This window comes from the organism of the source record quoted next, unplaced genomic scaffold (assembly GCF_019419815.1).
Source record: "Pyrus x bretschneideri cultivar Hongxiangsu unplaced genomic scaffold, Pyrus_bretschneideri_v1 Contig36, whole genome shotgun sequence".
In the NCBI taxonomy this organism is placed as follows: Eukaryota; Viridiplantae; Streptophyta; class Magnoliopsida; order Rosales; family Rosaceae; genus Pyrus; species Pyrus x bretschneideri.
In genome coordinates, this window is record NW_025999679.1 from 2,246,882 (window position 1) to 2,260,768 (window position 13,887).

At 37.6% G+C, this 13,887-nt stretch overlaps 1 long non-coding RNA gene across 1 annotated transcript; it reads left to right on the forward strand.

Moving 5' to 3' along the window:
• Positions 1–12,534: 12,534 nt before the first annotated feature.
• LOC125480784 lies at positions 12,535–13,887 on the forward strand. Its single transcript, XR_007261045.1, has 2 exons — positions 12,535–12,864; positions 13,670–13,887. It is a non-coding gene; the product is annotated as an uncharacterized LOC125480784 (long non-coding RNA).

Here is a 13,887-nt window from a genome sequence, read left to right on the forward strand (position 1 = left end):
GAATCAAATTCCTGTTAAAAATGTTTACTAAAATCGGGAGTATGAATGATATTGATTTATATAAACTATTTACTAATTCAAATAAATCGGAATGAAAATTAATGTGATTACTAAAATACCCCTATTGTAACCAATTTATTTTATATCTAATTATTTTTAGTAAATTTATATTCTTTCATTTTCCAGAAGAGAGAATAACTATTTTTTTATTTTCTAGTAACTTTTATTCTTTCATTGCTCCTTACTAGTTACCAGCATAAAACAAACCCAAAAAAAAAAAAAAAGAATATTCATTTCCTGTTCTCTCTCCCCCATCTCTCTACTGCCGTGCCGACCCATCCATTTCTAAAATTTCCTAGCACCTCTCTCTTCCCCTATCTTCCTTATCTTTCTCTGCTAACCCACCCCTTTCTAAAATTTCCCAAGCATCTCTCTCTTGTCCCAGTCTCTTCCCCATCTTTCTCTGTTGTCGACCCACCCCTAATCGCAAGACCACCATCTTCCCTGTTCTTTGGTCTTCGTCGGGAACGCGATCCTTGTCAAGCAAGGGCTTGAAGGCAGCACATATGGCCAGCCATCACCATCGCAAGGGTTGTAAACACTGACACCATTCTCATCTTTGGAGTTTGAGGGTATTATCGGTATAAAATTTGGATTCCTGATGAAAGCCACTTCCAGGGATCCAAATACCTCTTCCCACTTGAGAATTGGACTCCGGCCATTTCAGGAGTTGAATTCCTGATTTTATGTGAGCCCCACAATCATTTAAATTCGTGATGGTTTAGTAAACGCTGAAATGGTTGGGGATATGTGCAATTCTGATTCCCACCATTTCATTCCCTTTTGGTAAACATGCTCTAGCGTAGTCCCAATACAATTCTAGCCCAAAATTGGGTTTTTCAATTTCTAATGATGGGACTCCGGACAAGGCAAGATAATGCCCAGGCGAGCTCAGAGGCCAAACTAGACCCTTTCCCAACCTAGGTAGCATAGACCTACAATGAATTTCAAAAAGAATAATACTAGGGAGACTAAATTTGTAAACAAAATTTGCCAAACTAAATGACATAAAAGTTGAGTAGTGGATCATTACTTCAGCATTGATAAATGTGTTCATTCTTCTTAGTGACACATCATTTGGTTTGCAAATTTTATCTAAAAATTTAGTTTTCCTAGCATTATCTTTTCCAAAAACAAAGAGAGCTACAACACTTTAGGATTTTATTCATCTCTCCAATCACAAGCGGCCACGTGGAGAAATCCTTGACAATTGTAGCTCTTGATGTGTCTCTCCCAGTGTTCTAAAAAACGCCCTAGGGGGCCGCCTAGGTGTTCGGCGGTGGTCTTCCAATGCGATTTGGAGGAAATCGTTACAAAAGTCGGTGCATATCCAGGCAGCCGCGTAGGCGCTCGCTTGGCGCTCTAGGCGGTGCTAGGCGGTTTGAAATTCTTGCTAGCGTTGAAGGCTCTGCAACTTTTGCCATCTCGAACTCTCATCGGATCCTCAACTCTAACTCTTGCATCTGTGTCCGCATCTGAATATAGCCATTGCTTTGCTAGAGGTTTCTAGAAAAATAACGAGAGAGAGAGAGATAGCCATAGAGGTTGCTTTGCGAGAGGTTTTTGGAAAGAGAGAGAGAGAGAGATAGCCATGGAAGTTGCCTTGTGAGAGGTTTCTGGAAGGGGAGAGAGAGAGAGAGAGAGAGAGAGAGAGATTTTTGGGATTTTGTGATATGATTCATGGGTTGATAAGAAATAAAGTGGGAAGAAAGATGAGATTCCTGGGATTTTGTGATATGGTTCACGAGTAAATAAGAAATAAAGTGGGAAGAGAGTTGTGGCTGTTTGCCACGTCTGTGTCAATTTTTTTTTTTTATCATTTTTTGTCTGCCGTTAGGGAATAAAAAAATTATTTTTATATAAAAAAACAATGTTGTTTATTAAATGAGAAGCAAAACCTAATAATAATTAAAATATGTGGGCTGAGTAAATATTATAAAACTAACATAAAAAGCCTTAAAATTTTACAAATATACTCATACTTTATAATATATATAATAAATATACATAAATCCGCCTAGGCCGCCTAGATGGCCGCCTAGATGCCCGCCTTGGCTCCACCTAGGCGCTAGGCGCTTATCCACCGCCCGACTAGCGCCTAGCGTTTTTTAGAACCTTGGTCTCTCCAAAAATCATGTTAAAAATGATTAAGATACAATCATGATACAAGGTATCACGTTAATAAAAATCTAATCGACAATTTATAGAGCTACTCATAAACCGACACGTGTCGCTCAAATGTTACTTGAAAAATGATTAAGATTCAGTCATAATAACTTGTCACGTGGACCGTTTTCTTATTTGAAATCTTGCAATATATTTATCATTATTTGAAATTTTGCGAAATATTTATCAACATACTTTTGTCATATCCAAAACTTTTCTTAAAATAGATTCTATATCCATCTTTCAAATAAAAATAAAATAAAATCATTGTCCCAAATGTTATATTTCAGGGTGGCCCAGTGGTTGGGATGAATTCATGGCCCATATTCCACACGGTATGTCTTAGTTTGATTCCTAGTGCTTGTGAACCACACGATAGTGGCCAATGGGGGTTAGAATGCCTATGTGAGTCTTCCTTAACCCTAAACAGTGAACTGCCATGACAATGCCACAACTGGTCACCTTGTTAAAGGATAGCAAATGTTGTATTTAAGTAGGAGTGTGTATGTAGTAATTTAACTTAACAATAAATAAGAGCTAAATATGTGTGTCGTACCATAGTATTTACCAATTTACTAAAAAATAAAATATTTAGAAGGTTATATAGTCTTGCACCAACTAGAGATGAAAAAATTTAGCTCTACATTATTCTTTAGGAGGCTAAAAAAATATCACTTACGGAGATGACTGTTTGATAAGTATTTTGGTTCTTAGTTTTAAGTAACTGAACATACGAAACTTGTTTAGTAACTGGTTTTAGTTTACACTGTTTGAAAATTGTTTACTAACATACTTTCAGCTTTCATTTTTTGTTTTATGTAAAACATGGGAATGAATATTTTTTTGTTCAAATTGTGAACTGGTCAAAATGAATACGTGTGACAAAGAGTTTGTGGCATTTGTTGTTTGAATTATAGGTTCGTCTATTACACTTTTTCTACAACATTCAATATTGGAATTGTCTCTTTCTAGCTTGGGCAACCATTTACTTTAGGCTTTTTAGCCAAAATAGTGCATGAGATTTGCATAACACATCATTTTAGTCTCTGAGATTTCAAATCAATAGAAGTGGTCCCTGAGATTGTCCACCATTCATCATTTTGGTCATTCCGTTAAAAACTCCGTTAAGTGCCCCGAAGCTCTTGGCCGGAAGTTTAGGCAATTTTCAAAGCTTCGTAACTCAATCGTTTCTTAACCAAATTCGACCTATAATATATCAAAATGAAGATAGAAAAGTGTAGAATAAGATTATACCTATTTATAAGCCCAATGGTTGCCGAAGATGGTCATAAGTTGATTGGTCCGAGGGAAAACTGAAAAACTCGTTGGAAACTGGTAAACTTTAAACGTTCATAACTTCTTCAATACTCAACGAAATCAAGTGATTCAAAAATGAAAATCATACTTTTCGATGAGACAAAGAGAATGGTACCTCTTTTTTTTTTTACAGTAAGTTGCTGTTTTTTGGCCGGAAAACGGCTAAAAAATGGCTGTCTTGGTCTCAAGTTAGCCACTTTCGAGTCATTTTTCGGACAAACCATGGCAAATTAGCCATTAAAAAAGGTACCATTCTGTTCGTCTCATCGAGAAGTATAATTTTCGTTTTTGAATCACTTGATTTTGTTGAGTATTGAAGAAGTTATGAACGTTTAAAGTTTACCCAGTTTCCGGCGAGTTTTCCAGTTTTCCCTCAGACCAGTAAACTTTGAGGCAATTTGCCGACCATCTCCGGCAACCATTGGGCTTTCAAATAGGTATAATTTTATTCTACACTTTCCTATCTTCATTTTGATATATTATGGGTTGAATTTGGTTAAGAAACAATTGAGTTACGAAGCTTTGAAAATTGCCCAAACTTCCGGCCAAGAGCTCCGGGACACTTAACGGAGTTTTTAACCGAATGACAAAAATAATGGATGGTGAACAATCTCAGGGACCACTTCTATTGATTTGAAATCTCAGGGATCAAAGTGATGTATTATGCAAATATCATGGACCATTTTGGCTAAAAGCCTTTACTTTATTGACATTAATGAGAAAAAAATCTATGGTGCTTCGAAGTACACGATACTTTGAACTTTTTAATCGTTAGATCTTGATTTTTATGTTTTGACCAAAGATCTAACAGCTAAAACACATGGATATCTAATACTATGAAGCACCATAAAATAACCCGTGTGCCAATATTATCATACCCTTTGATGATATGAGTAGCTACTACGAACATTGTAATTCTCATTGATTATGATCAATTTTGTATCTCACACTTCTCATATGCGAGCACATACATCTTTTTACATAAACAAATCATTGCTTGGGGTACCCATACCTCTTATTGGACCTTCATTTTTTAGGGGATTTGATCATGACCTCCTATGAAGTGTTATTTTGAATATGACTTGAACTTCTAAATTTCTAGTTTTTTAGAGTTCATATTTTAAAACATACAGATTTGTAATACTTCAGGCATGGAAGAGATTAGTCAATTTCTCGCCTTAACGAAGTGACAATATGCAAATGTGCAGTATAGTACCAAGCACATCCAAATGCCAACTCGAATTTCCACCTTACATTTATGATCCAATTGTAAATTACTCCAATGCAATAGCTAATAAGAGCATCTCTAAGAGAAACTCTGAATTTTTATTAAACTAGCAAGTAAACAATGTCAAAAAACTATTTTAGCTACGCAATTTAACTTTTCATCTCCAACAACACTCTCTATTTCAACAAAGTTTGAATATTTTATTTGTAACAATTCAAACGAACCCGCTCATTTTCTAAAACAACGAGTTTTGGCCTAAAGACATACTCTCTGGTTTGCAAAATGAAAAGGTCCATGAATATGTGTGTAGAAGAAGATTCTAAACTAGTTATTGATGCGATCAAGGGGACTTACCCACCACCTTGGAGGCTGAAGAACATCATTAAAGATACTACGTAGGCAGAGTCAGTAACAAGGCTAGGATGGGGTGCAACATAAGGAGAGTTTTAGTTGTTTGAGTTTAGAAATACTAATTATTTGGATTATTTTATTATTTTTAATTGTAGTTTTAGTGTTTAAAAAATTGATTATTTGTTCAATTTACAACACACAAATTTCCTAGGTTTCCTAGGGAGTAGTTAGTAACTTAGTGGGTTTTAATATTTTATTATTTTAGTCAAATTAGAACTCACGGGTTTTAGGTTTTTTTAAGGCTATAACTGTAGCTGATTTTTCCAGAAAGCTTGCATCCACAATCACAATCCAAAGAGACCCCGCCTACAAGTGTGAAAGTTTATTGATTTTTCTTATAAGTTTTTTAACACTTAATTCGTATTTTTTGATGAGTTTACTTGTTTGTTGTTTGAATTTTAAGAGTTCGTACTTGAAAAATTCAGTTTAAAATTTAGTACATTTTCTTCTGATAGATTTATTAGAAATATAATTTATTATATAAAGTTGTATTATTGTTGTTCAATTGGTTAAGTCAAACGTCTGTTTAATTTGACCTGTATTGACTCTTCTCGTTTGTACAACAACTACTGAATGAGCTTTTTCAGCAATGAATCTTATTAAAACAAGACGTCGCAGCAAAATGGAGAGTGAATTCCTAGCAGAATCAATGGTTTTTACATTGAAAAAGAGCTTGACAAAAATGTTGATTCAGTTGAAATAACAAAGGATTTCAATTCCATTAAGGATCGAAGGGCACAACTTGATTAGGTATTTTCTTTTCATTTATTAGGTTGTTAGGTCATCTCCAACCGAATGGTCCAGAGGGCTAGAGGGCTGAAAATAGCCCGAAGACAGTCTCCAACCGAGGGCCAGGCTAGAGGGCTCGTGGGCCCCACTGGACAAAAAAGAGCCAAAGAGCCAACCAGCCGACCCAAACGAGCCAGCCAGTCGGCCTCGGGTTGGGCTAGAATTTGAATCCTCAACGGCTAGCTGACGTCAGTTACCCGTTGGTTTTTGAATTTTTTTTTTTTTTTGGGGCCAAATTTAAAAAAAATAAAAAATCTTAAAAAATCTCATTTTTTTCCTATAAATACCTAAACCATTCATTCACCATTCCTCACAAAATTTTCACCATTCCTACGCCATTTCAATTCTCATATTTTCTTACATCTTCCAAAAATATTTCCTTTAATTTTTTCAATAATTTTCAAATGGCCTCGTTTGCAATGAAAGGTAGGGCTTGGACCCGAAAAGAAGATGAAGCTCTTTGCAGGGCTTATAGATGGGTGTCGGAAGATAGTGTGAGGGGGAGTTCTCAAACAAGTGAAGGTGTTTGAACTCGTGTGTCCAAAAAATACTTAGAGTTCTACGAAGACACCACTCCACCGAATATCCGAAACCACAAGAGTTGTTCTTCAAGATGGAAGAAACATCTTCAGCCAAGTTTGAACAAATGGCATTAAGCACTGTTAGCAACCACACGTAGACATGAAAGCGGCGCTAACTACTACGACGAAGTAAGTGTTTTCACAATTTATTTTAAATATTTAATTATATTACATTTAATTTCATGAATTACTTTCCTTTAATTTTTGTAAATATATTTAATTATATTACATTTAATTTCCTTTAATTTTTGTAATTATATTTTCTAGGTATGCCAAGCGGAGGAATTGTATATGGAGGGTAGCTCGAAACCCTTTCAGCTTCACGGTTGTTGGGAAATTTGTAAGGGGTGAGTGTTATTTGAAGATCCACCTCAACATAGAGTAGGACCTACGCCGGTGTTCGGAACTGCATCCCCAGTTGTAGATATGGATGAAGATGGATCTCTTACCATTCAATAAACAAGGGTAGAAAATCCATCTTTTGGGTGAAGGTTCCATACCTAGAGCTATGAGATGAAACAAGGCTCGAAGGTTGAAGGAAAAGGGTAAGGCAAATGATGATTACGCCGCTCAACAGAAAGTGGCGGCCTCATTGCGATTAATGGCAGAGCAAAAAGCCATTGCCGCGGAAGAAAGGAACCGTAGGCATGAAGAACGGGCCAAACAAATACAAGAAGAGATGGATGATAAGAATATGGAAATGAACACTTTGCACTCCAATGAGTAAGGCCTATTTTGATAGGAAAAAATATATATATTATGACCTGGCGGCAGTTGTTTACCTCTGACTATACTCCTACAATGGCAGATGATGAAGATGATGTTGATTATGGATATTAAATTTAAGTTGTAGTTTTTAAATTTAAGTTAATGTTGTTTTTAAATATAATTTGTAGTTTTAAATTTAAGTTGTAGTTTTTAAATATAAGTTGTAGTTTTCAAATTTAAGTTAATGTTGTTTTTAAATTTAATTTGTAGTTTTTAAATTTAAGTTGTAGTTTTTAAATATAAGTTGTAGTTTTTAAATTTAAATAATAAATTATGTTTGGCCCTAGTTGGGAGACAGATTTTTGTGACAGAGCTAAAACGAGCCCTATGGCCCTTTGGCCCTCAGTTGGAGATAGAGGCAAATATGGATCAGTATTATTCATTAAAATATTAATATCTTGGAGGGCCAAAAGGCTAAAACGAGCCATATGGCCAGCCTTCGGTTGGAGATGGCCTTATAACAAGATTGATGATGTATGTTTCTTTCTATTATAAGTTGCAACTTTGAATGTTTTTTTTTGTTAAATCTAGTTGAAACTTGATTTGTTTAGAGTTAAATTTCTTACTTCAAATTATTGTTTTCAGGTTTATTATTATATAACTTTATGTAATTAACAAAAAAAATTTAAGTATTTGATTTCGTAGTAATACTTTTAGCTTAGCCCGCCCACCCACCAAATAATTTATAGCTCCATTATTGCCGTGGTTGGCAAATTCATTTTATTTTATTTCTTGGAGACATGTTTTTAGTTGATGCTATTACTAGTGTTGGGCTTGGTATGTTGGAAATAGATCAACAAGATTGCATTTTACAAATACATTTGATGAAATTAATAATATAAAATCACAATGTAAACTATTATATAAAAGGTCTAAAGCACAAGAAGTGTATGTATGTATGTGTCACATTCTGGCCTGGGGTCCACCACATCCCGGGCCTGCTCCACCACCGTAGCACGATATCGTCCGCTTTGGGCCCTGATTACGCCCTCACGGTTTTGTTTCTGGGAACTCACACGAATGGGAGTGAATCCTGTGAACCTTATATGTATATTCTCATCTCTACCTAGCACAAGGCCTTTTGGGAGCTCGCTGGCTTCGGAGTTCATCGGAACTCTAAAGTTAAGCGAGTTTGCACGAGAACACTCCCATAATGGGTGACCCACTGGAAAGTTCTCGTGTGAGTTCCCAGAAACAAAACCATGAAGACGTGTTCGGGCTCCAAAGCAGACAATATCGTGCTACGGTGGCAGAGTCAAGCCCGGGATGTGACAATTTGGTATCAGAGCATAACCCTGGCCGTGTGTGTGCCGACAAGGACGTTGGGCCCCTAAGGGGGTGGATTGTAAGATCCCACATTGTCCAAAGGAGTGGATCACGTAAGCCTTATATGTATATTCCTATCTCTACCTAGCACGAGGCCTTTCGGGAGCTCACTGGCTTCGGAGTTCATCGAAACTCTGAAGTTAAGCGAATTCGCACGAGAGCACTCCTATGATGAGTGACCCACTGGGAAGTTCTCTTGTGAGGCCCCGACCACGCCCTCACGGTTTTGTTTCTAGGAACTCACACGAGAGCATCCCAGTGGGTCACCCATCATGGGAGTGCTCTCACGTGCTACTCGCTTAACTTCAGAGTTCCTATGGAACTTGAAGCCAGTGAGCTCCCAAAAGGCCTCGTGCTAGGTAGAGATGTGAATATACATATAAGGCTTACAGGATCCACTCCCCTGGATGATGTGGGATCTCACAGTATGTATGTGTGTGTGTGTGTGTGTATGTATGTAATTCTAGAAACTAAAATTAATGTAATACAACAAGTGTAACGACCCATCCCCAAAAAATTATAGTCTTTATAATTTTTAAATGTGAATTTACGGAAATGCCCTTTGAGGCAAAGATGTTGACTTTTGTTGACCGTCTTGTCATGTCACGTAAAGTTCATTTTCTTGGCGTATCCTCATAGTACTCGTCGCTATAACTCATGGGCGTAAACGGAATGCAAATTGGAGTTATAACAAAGGAGTTATTAACAAATGAAGTTGAGGGCAAAATTGTAAATTTATTTGAGACTTTTCGAAAAGAAAAAAATGTTTTTTGGCTTAATCTGTCTTTACTAAAGATCAAGGAGTTGGGTGGTGGAGATGAAAGATAAAGGAAAAGAAAGAGGATGGGCGTTGCCTAATCGGGAAAAGAAAGAGAAATGAGTGACCAATGGGAAGAGAGACCAAGAAGGGAAATGAGGGAAAAGGAGATGGAAGGAATCGGTTGGGTTCCCCTTGACCCGTGCGATGACCCGACTTCCTTGGAGTGACAGCAAGTTTAGTGTCAAAATGACCAAACCTCCACAATATCTTTTTGACATAATGGGACTGAGTAAAAATATAGCCTTCACTATTTCTCCTTAATTGAGTTCCAAGAACGACATCACCAAGACCTAAGTCTTTCATGTCAAAACTTGAATTCAACATTTTCTTTGTTTTGTTTATGACATCTTTATTACTGCCCATTATCAGCATGTCATCAACATGCAAACATAGAATAACACAAGAGTTATCATTACTCTTAATGTATACACATTTATCGCATTTGTTAATTTTGAACCTATGTTTTAATATATTATGTCACATCCCGGCCCGGGGCGGATCATTTCCCAGGCCCGCTCCACCACCGTAGCACGATATTTTCCTCTTTGGGCTTACCATTCCTTCACGGTTTTGTTTTTGGGAACTCACGAGCAACTTCCTAGTGGGTCACCCATCATGGGATTACTCTAGCCCCCTTCTTGCTTAACTTCGGAGTTCCTACGGAACTCGAAACCAGTGAGCTCCCAAAAAGCCTCATGCTAGGTAGGGATAAGAATATACATTTAAGGATCACTCCCTTGGGCGATGTAGGATGTCACAATCCCCCCCCTTAGGGGCCCGACGTCCTCGTCGGCACACCACGGCCAGGGTTAGGTTCTGATACCAAACTGTCACATCTCGGCCCGGGGCGGATCATTTCCCGGGCCCACTCCACCATCGTAGCATGATATTGTCCGCTTTGGGCTGACCATTCCCTCACGGTTTTGTTTTTGGGAACTCACGAGCAACTTCCCAGTGGGTCACCCATCATAGAATTGTTCTAGCCCCCTTTTCGCTTAACTTCGGAGTTCCTATGGAACCCGAAGCCAGTGAGCTCCCAAAAGGCCTCGTGCTAGGTAGAGATGGGAATATACATATAAGGTTCACTCCCTTGGGCGATGTGGGATGTCACAATCCACCCCCCTTAGAGGCCCGACGTTCTCGTTGGCACACTTCCGGCCAGAGATTGGCTCTGATACCAATATTGAACTCCGAAGTTAAGCAAGAAGGGGGCTAGAGCAATCCCATGATGGGTGACCCACTGGGAAGTTGCTCGTGAGTTCCCAAAAACAAAACCATGAGAGAATGGTAAGCCCAAAGTGGATAATATCATGCTACGGTGGTGGAGCAGGCTCGGGAAGTGATCCGGCCTGGGTTGGGATGTGACATATTAAGATTAAACTTTCATGCCATTGTTTAGGTTAAGTCCATATAATAACTTAACCAATTTACACACCTTATTTTCTTGTCCTTTAGCCACAAAACCTTCATGTTGCTCCATATATATTTCTTCATCTAATTCTTCATTTAAAAAATATGGTTTTTACATCCATTTGGTGAATTTCTAAATTGTAAGCAGCCACAATAACAATTAACGTCATAATAGATGCAATCCCCGAAACTAGAGAATAGGTGTCGAAATAATCTAACCCTTCTTTTTTGCAATAAACTTTGGCAACTAATCGTGCCTTGTATTTATCTATTGTTCCATCCGCTTTAAGCTTCTTTTTGAATATCCATTTATGGCCAATTAGTTTACTAGTGAGTGATAGGTCAACCAATTCCCATGTATTATTTTGCATAATCGATTCTATTTCGCTTTTGATTGCTTCCTTCCAAAAAGCAACCTCAGTGGAAGCCATAGCTTCTCTATAAGTTTGTGGTTCCTTTTCAGACAAATAGGCAATGAAATCTAGTCCCCAATTTTTAGGAATTTTGTTTCTTTGTCCTCTTCTTGGTTCCATATCATGATCTTGGATCACTAAAGAAGAGGTTTCACCATGATTCTGATCATGCATTCTCTTATTTGTTGAACTAGACTCATTTATTTTTTATTCTTTTTTTTTTGTTAGGGAAAATATCCTCAAAGAATTCCGCATTTACCGGTTCTAACTCATATTAACATGTATGTTCGAAATTGCAGACTTTACTACAAGAAATATGTAGGTTGCACTATTATTTGCATATCCTATGAATGCACAATTAATAGTTTTAGGTCCAAGTTTGGTTCTTTTTGGGAAGGTACTTGGACTTTCGCTAGGCAACCCCACACTTTGAGGGGTTTGTATGTAGGTATATGTCTTCTCCATTCTTCATAAGGTGACTTGTTGGTCTTCTTATGAGGAATTTTATTTAAGGAGAAATTAGGTTCTCATCCCTTCTTTTACTATTTCATTGATTAAAACTCATTCCTTTTCAATTTTTGATCAAGGTCCTTGGGTATTAATAGCATTATTAATTATTTCAATAAGAAAATATTTTTTATTTCTAAATATATTCATTTAGTGTTAAAAATGTTACAATTAGTATATTTATATTTATGGCTAAATTTTTTTTTATCATATATTTTTATTTTTAGTTTGTATCCATTTTTAATTTGCAACCATTTTTTAATTTGTACCAATTTTCTTTTCAGTTTTAATTTGTGCCCATATATTAATTTCTTTTTGTGCACATATTTTTTAAAGTTTTATTTGTATTTGTACCCATATTTTTTTATTTATTTGTACCCATTTTTAATTTTGCTAAATGTACCCATGCTAATTTTATGTATTTATTTTATGTTTTAAAATATATCAGTAGTTATTTTTTAAAATATGTTAATAATTATATGGGTACATTATTTTCTTGCTATAATTTTGTGAAGAACAATATTTGTGACATCCCGTCCCGGAAATTATCTAAAACGTGCATGTGAAATGACATTTTTACCCCTAGTTCGTTTATGTTAAGTTATTGGTTGTTTTGTATGTGTGTTGGCACAATCTGGGCCACACACTCACACCCTCACTCTCCCTATTCCCCTGTCCCTTTCCCTGTCTCTCTCTCTCTCTCTCTCTCTCTCTCTCTCTCTCTCTCTCTCTCTCTCTCTCTCTCTCTCTCCCGAGTTCCCTTTCTTCTTCCTCTTCCTTTGAACTGGTACGGACACACACACAACTACACTATTTCACCACAGATCGAAGAATCTAAGATCACAGTCGAGATCGTGAGGTCGAGGGGAGCACGATCATACCATTTTCAGCTTGTAGTTGTGTTAGTGAGGTCCCAAGGAGCCTCGGAGTGCATCGTTGGACGGAAGTGGACGTCAGAATAGCTTGGTTCGAGCTTGGCCGGTTATGGAGTTTTTGGACAGGTGACATGTATCCCGAGGACGAGCGTGCTCACGCGAGGCAGGGGGGCTACGACCCTTCCACGTATCAGTGAGTGGGCTTTTGTTTTCCGTATATACCTATATACTTATAATTCCCAGAAATTTTATATAAATGCTTATCTGTTATATGCCATTTCTTTTATATTATTGGTGTTTATGCATGATTAGTTACATATACGTTATTTATACATTCAATTATATGTATATGATGGTGCTGTGGAGGCACAGGTAAGCGCCAGGTAAGCGTTACTTAACAATTGCATTAAATAGTGGTTAGAGACGATTAGAGAGCTCATAACCTGCACCCCCGGTGTTAGTGCTCCTGCCCAGAGTAGGGCACTGTCCTTCACGTGTCGTTCATCTCCCGCACCACACACTCAGCTTGGATCCAAGTTAGGTGCACAGTCTTGTCGTACAGACCACTATAGGTGGTTCCGACTCGTAGGTGACCCGCGATTACTCGCACAGCCTTCACGTGATCGTAGCACTAGAGCGTTATATGTATTACACCCAGGCCTGTCGTACAGACCACTACAGGTGGTTCCGACTCGTGGGCAGGTTTAGTGTTGAGTTTGAGATTTGAGCTCTAGATTCAGCCGTACAGGTCACTTAGGGGACTCCGGCTGCCAGTGATGGGTTATTGATACAGTTTATACCTGAGCACTTGCATATCATTATGAGGATTTGACATGGCATACCCTTGAGCATGATTGGCATATTTATACATACGTATATATGTTTATTTTCTGGGAAGTATACAGGTTTTACGGTGAGGGGTTAGAATGTATTTTACTAAATGGTTTTCAAAGAGCTTTGTTTTTGCCCACTCACGCTTTTGTTTTGCGCCCCTCTAGGTTTTAGCTAGCTAGCAGGTTCGGTGGTTTCCCAGAGGGCTTCCCGGCGCTTCTGACAGACACGCACCAATGTAGGGTCACTTCGGGTGCACTGTTATCGTATTATGTTAATTTGGACTGCTGTAGACTTAATGCTCTGAACTTAGCGGTTCACTCGCACTAGCACTCTTTACTTTGACCTTATGTATGCTAGTTTTTAATTAATCGTACTTTTATAT